Source organism: Chinchilla lanigera, unplaced genomic scaffold (assembly GCF_000276665.1).
Source record: "Chinchilla lanigera isolate Chin_1 unplaced genomic scaffold, ChiLan1.0 scaffold00045, whole genome shotgun sequence".
Classification (NCBI taxonomy): domain Eukaryota; kingdom Metazoa; phylum Chordata; class Mammalia; order Rodentia; family Chinchillidae; genus Chinchilla; species Chinchilla lanigera.
This window is the reverse complement of record NW_004955446.1, coordinates 2670575-2676998: the sequence shown is the minus strand read 5'-3', so window position 1 is coordinate 2676998 and position 6424 is coordinate 2670575.

Genomic DNA, 6424 nt, shown 5'->3' with positions numbered 1-6424 from the left:
TGTTGAACTAAGAGTTAAACCACTGCCTAAGATTCAGATTGGTCCTTGAACTGTGCATATGCAGAACAGACTGAAAGTAGCAAAGTAAAGGCTTCAAAACTTTAACAAAGTTGACAATGACCACCCAGAGAAATTTGCAACATTATTTGCAGTCTACACCAAGCCAGATTGATTGCATGCCAAAACAACAGCGCAGAGGTGAAATACTCATTCTATGAAGGATTTTAACTGGACCTAAAGTCTACACAGCATATCGTTACATTGTTAGGATGCAATTCCAAATTGATCAATATACAAAGACCCAATGAATGTAACCAGTTATTGGGGGGAGGAGAAGAAACAACCAGTAATGTCAACCCATGTAGAGCAGAGATTTGAGTGATCAAAGATTTTAAAGTATAGGTATGTTTTAAGGAGAGGAAGATAAACACATATGAAATGAGTGGAAAAATAGACATCTTCAACTAAGAAAAAGAATTTACAAAAGAAAGAAAAATGGAGATTTCAAAAACTAAAATTATGTACTACCTGAAATTAAAGATTCACTGGATTGGCTTAACAGCAAATTAGAGATGACAGAAATCAGCAAATGGAAAGCTACATTTAAAGAAATTATCCAATAGTTTCTCTGTTATGTTACTATCTGCATTTCTGTGAATAACTGAGGAAAATATTCTTTTTGGTTCATTACAAATGTAAATATGATAATAGAAATCAAAAACTGTAATATTGTCTGTTGAGATGTTCCGTGTATGCAAATCTAATAGCTACAGATGCAGTACATGTAATGACTGTGACATTAAGATCATGTGGAAGATAAAGGGTTAGTATGGCTAGGCAACATCTCCATTTTAGTTAAGTGGTGAAATAAGATAGAGTGTAATGCTTGGTAGATTGTGTCAACTTGCTAAGTTTAGAAGTTTAACTAAGACTCAGCAGGGAGCCAGGACCCTTACTTTGTAAATATCTTCATCCTGTGCAAGAGGAAGGCACAGGGATTCTGTGAGTGCTACACCCATCTTGGGGTGGTGGTGGTGGTAGCCTGCATACAATATAAGGGAGGGAAAGAGGCTTGTTCTCCCTTCTTTTGGTCTTGGTTTTGCTGTTGTATGCTGCCTTGAACTGTTGCCCCTCACCAAGCCACCCTGCCTTGGAGCCAGCTGATTATGGACTGAAACCTACACAAACTGTGAACTAAATAAACCTTCTCCTCCTTAATTTTGGGCATCAGGTATTTTGTCCCAGCAATGAGAGAAAAGTGACTAAGACATGGAGTGTGACAGAGAAGTAGTTGCATTATAATCCTTAGAGTAACCACTACAGTAACTACTACAAAATTCAGAGATGTTTCCACAATGCCTACAGATAAATTAAAGCAGCATATAAAAGTATTCAAATAATACAAAAGAAGGCAAAAATGGAACAGCAGAGGAAAATAATAGATGGGATAGACAGAAAAGAAATAATAACATAATAGACATAAATCCAATCACATCAATAAATAAAATATAAATTACCATAGTACACCATGTTAACAGAGCCAAACACAAAAATCACATGATTGTCTCAATAGATGCAGAAAAAGCACTTGACAAAGTCCAGCGCTCATTCATGATAAAAATCCAGTAGAAAATTGGAATAGATGGTCTTTATCTCAATCTGATAAAAGCCATCTATGACAAACCAATAGCGATCATACTTAATAGTCACAAACTGAAATCAGAAAGAAGACAAGGATGTCCACTATCACTGCTCCTATTGTTCTGAAAACTTTAGCCAGAACAATTAGACAAGGGAAAGAAATAAAAGGAATAAAGATAGGAAAGGAAGAAATTAAATTATCATTATTTGCAGATGACATGTTACTTTACATAGAAAACCCAAAAAATTCCAGTAAATGACTTCTGGATTTAATATCTGAATTCATTCACATAGCTGGATACTCAAAAAGCCACAGCATTCCTGTACACAAATAACAAACTCAGAGAGAAATTAGGGAAACCACACTTTTCATAGTGGCATTGAAAAAAATGAAATACTTAGGAATTAATCTAACAAAGGAAGTAAAAGATCTTTTCATTGAAAACTAGAGTACTCTGAGAAAGGAGATCATGGAAGATATCAGAATTGGAAAAATATCCCTTACTCTTGGGTGGAAGAACCAAAATAGTGAACATGGCCATATGCCTAGATTTAATGCAGTCTCAGTCAAAACACCATTAACATACCTCACAGAACTAGAGAATACATTCCAAAAATTCATTTGGAAACAGAAGATACCTAGAATAGCAAAAACAGTCCTGAGGAATCAAGGCAAGGCAGTGGGCATCATAATCCCTGACTTGAAGTTATACTACAGAGCTACGGTGATTAAAAACAGCATGGTACTGGGAAAAAAACAAACAAATAACAGCAAAAAGACTTGAGGATCAACAGAAGAGATTAGAAGATTTAGAAACAACTCCAAAAACACTCAGCAACTTTACCTTTGGTGAAGGGGCCAAACAGTTCACTGGAAGAAAGGTAGCCTCTTTAATAATGATGCTTGGAAAACTGGCTTTCTACATGCCGCAAACTAAAACTAGACCCATGTCTCTCACCTACACCAATGGAGTACATGAGGTGAAGACTTTATGAACAAAACCCTGATTGCACAGGAAATATTACAAAGAATTAACAACTAGGATCTCACCTTATTAAAAAGCTTTACACAGCAGAAGAAATTATCACCAGAATGAAAAGGCAACTCATGGATTGGAAAAAAAATTTTGCCAGCTGTTCCTCAGAAAAAGCACTGATATCAGAATATACAAAGAATACAAAAAAATCGGATGCTCAAATTTAAAGACCTAATCCAAAAATGGACATCTGAAATGAATAGACACTTTTCAGATGAAATTAAGTAGAAATGGCAAATAAATATATGAAAAGTTTTCACCATTGCTGGTCATTTGAGAGATGCAAATTAAAACAATGCTGAGATTCCATCTCATTCCAGAAAAAATAACTATTTTCAAGAAGTCAATCAATAACAAAGGCTGAGTGGTTTCAAACCTGACACGCCCGCTAGTTTGAGTGTATATGTCCCTCCAAGGTAATGGTATTAAAAGATAAGGTCATTTGAGAAGTGGTCATGAGAAATCATCCCCAGTGCTCCTGTAAGGGGGCCTAGACATTCTTCTAGAAGGCATTTTTTGTTTCTTCACAAGGTATATGAGAGGGTATAGACCAGCCTTTGGCTTTTGCTCCAATTGCCAACTGTGTCTTCAAAACACAAAATAAAATCTGTAGAGAGCAGGAATCCAAAGGATTTCAGTAAGCTGCTTCAGTAAAGTAAAACTATGTGATGAAATTATCAGGAATAAACTTTAAATGCAGTATTTAAGTTTTTTTTTTTTTTTTCCAGTACCAGGAATTGAACTCACAACCTTGCGCTTACCAGGCTCTGTGCCACTGAGCTAAATCCCCAGCCCAAGTATTTAAGTTTAAAAGGTCAGTTGCATTATAATCATCACAGAGGAGGCCACAGTAAGGAAGCCTGAGGCAATTCTTAGCAAGGTCATTATTTGAGAATGAGGGTAGTAAAAATCAACATAAAATGAAAGAGGACAAAGAGCACACCCTCCCACGTATGTATAGAGAAGAATGCAGGCTAGTCTAGCTCATGACAATCATTGCAATAACCCTAAATAAAGTATGTGCAAACAGACAGCATATTACAAGATTAATATTGCATGATCAAAGGAATTTATTCCATGAATGCAAGGGTGTTTCAATATTTGCATAACTATTAATATATTCAAAGAGGAAAATCATATAATCAGTTCCACGATTTTTTTAGACAATTCCACACCTATTCTTGATTTAAAAAATGTTTTCATAAAATGGGAACCCATAGACATTACTCTATTATGCAAAACACAGCATTATGCCTAACAGGAAAACAATGGAAGAAGTCTTATAAAAATCAGGAGCTAGAAAAAGATACATTGTCACTAGTGTAATTTATCATAGTCTGCGGCTGTTTTTCAGCACAGAGAGGAGAAAGAAATGAGTAGTTTAAAAGTTCGACTAAAGGACATAAAATTATGATTATTATCGGAAAACCTGACTATTCTCAAAAATTTAGGAGAATAATTGAAATATTGTTACAGGCAGGGAATTTAGTAAGGCAACTAAACAAAAGTCATATGTGGAAATCAAGAACCTTCAAATATGCAAACTATAACAGGAAGAGAACTCAAGAAAAAATACAAAATATGTGAAGTACTTATGAATAAACTTAGGCAAACATATGCCAGAACTATTGGAAATTCTAAATATTAGAATCACAAGAGGCTTGTACAAATGCAGTATGTAATATCACATGTAATAATGCATATACTATATTATGAGACAGGGAATTGTAACAGCACAAAGATTTTTTTTTTTTTTTGAGGGAGGGTCTTGGACTGAACTCACAGTAATATAGTGATCCTCCTGTCAGCTTCCTGAGTGCTGGGATTATAGACATGTGCCACCTAACCTAGCTCATCACAGATTTTAATCCCCCCACAAGGTGAACTAAAATTATGCTTTCAGTGAAATGCAAACTGGATTTTTTGGAACTAGATAGGCTAATTCTAAAACTATATGGAAAAATAAGCAATCCAGGAAATGATGAGAATTCTGAAAAGGAAAAGTACTAAGGGGATTGTCTCTACTAGGTAGGCTAAAACAGTATTCAAAACAATGTGACACTGGGTTTAAATAAATACACTAAGAGGAAAAGATTTACTACCCTAGAAATAGACCCTTAAGAATAGAGGAATTTACTGTATGATAAACATGGCTTTTCAAATCAGGGGGTGGGCTGATTATTTGTTGGCACTTAGTCCCATTCCCAATCCTCCATGTTCAGTTTTGTAAGTAAACTTTCACTGAAGAATAATAAACACACAAGAAGGTCAGAAAATCCAAGCAGATGGCTTCATGTATACTTACAGTGTGAACATACCTGTGTATTTGCCCCTGGGATTTTTAAAAAGAGCATTAACCTTATCATCAGAAGGTGGCCTCGGGGGCTCCCCCTTGCTCCTTGCTAGCCACCCCTATTACAGATTATGTTCAATTCTATACGTTAGTTTTTGACTTTTTAACTATTTTTTTATTGGTACCAGGAATTGAACTCAGGACCCTGAGTTTGCCAGGCAGGTCCTTATGCCGCTGAGCTATAGCCCCAACTAACTCTTTTTATTTAATCACCAGGATTATTACTTGAAGTGGTACTGGGGATCTAAACAAAGGGCTTGCCCTTGGCAACCTTCCATGCTCTTGTGTGTTACAGCAGTGCAGGCTGGAAGACAGTGAACTGTACTCCCAGATTTTGTTATCAGCTGCTAAGTTAGGTTCTGCCCCCAGAGGAGCTCATTGGTTGGGACTGAGTGTAAGAGGTAAAAAGGAGCCATTTTTCTGCTCCTAGTGCTTCTTCTGGCAGTAGGAATAGTGTCAGTGGCATGCCATTAAGGCGTGGCCAGCATTAGTGAACATGGAAGTGGTTTCAGCAGTATCATTAAAGCGCAGATCCTTGGGTTCCTGCTCCATGTTTAGAGTGAGGTTACCAAGAAATCAATGCCTCCTCCCTGCCAGAGGCTCAGCAATGAATGCAAACTGGTAGTGCCATCCCCAGGACACTCACTGTACGATCACTAGCATTCTTCTCCTCCTTTGCTTCTTGAGCCCTTTCCATGTCTTTGTCACTAATTATTTGCAGTGCTATTTGTTTGAACTACCTACTGTGCTTTCCAATTTCCTGGCAGGACACTAACTGATATAAAGAGAAAAGAACAATTCTTGAGTAGGTAATTTTGGTGAAAGAAGGTGATCAACCTCAGGAGTAGGAAAAAAATCACACAGTTTGATTCCTTACTTCATCCTTTATACTAAAATATTCCTTACATAGATCAGAGATTTGAATGTAAAAGAAATAAATAATTAAAAAAAGAAGAAAACATACTGGATTTAAAAAACTTGGAAAACCAAAAGTCTCATAAAGATGCTCCAAGTATTAGAAACATCAAAGTTCAGTTTCATAAAAAACTTGGCATAAAAAATAAGTCACAAAAGGTGTCAAAACACACACACACACACACACACACACACACACACACACGCACACAAATACTTGCAATGCATATCCACAGACAAACACCAAAACCCTAACAGAAAATTCAACAAAGATCATGGAGAGAAAGTTTATAAGAAGGAAATATGGATCTTTAAAAAAATGGAATGGATCTTTAAAAAAAATCCACAACTGGAATTCCTGAGGGAGGCTAACTAGTTTGGGGCTTTTGTTTGATTACTGATTCAATCTCTTTACTCATTATTAATCTGCTCAGATTTAGCATTTCTTCATGATTCAGTCTTGGTAGATTGTATATAC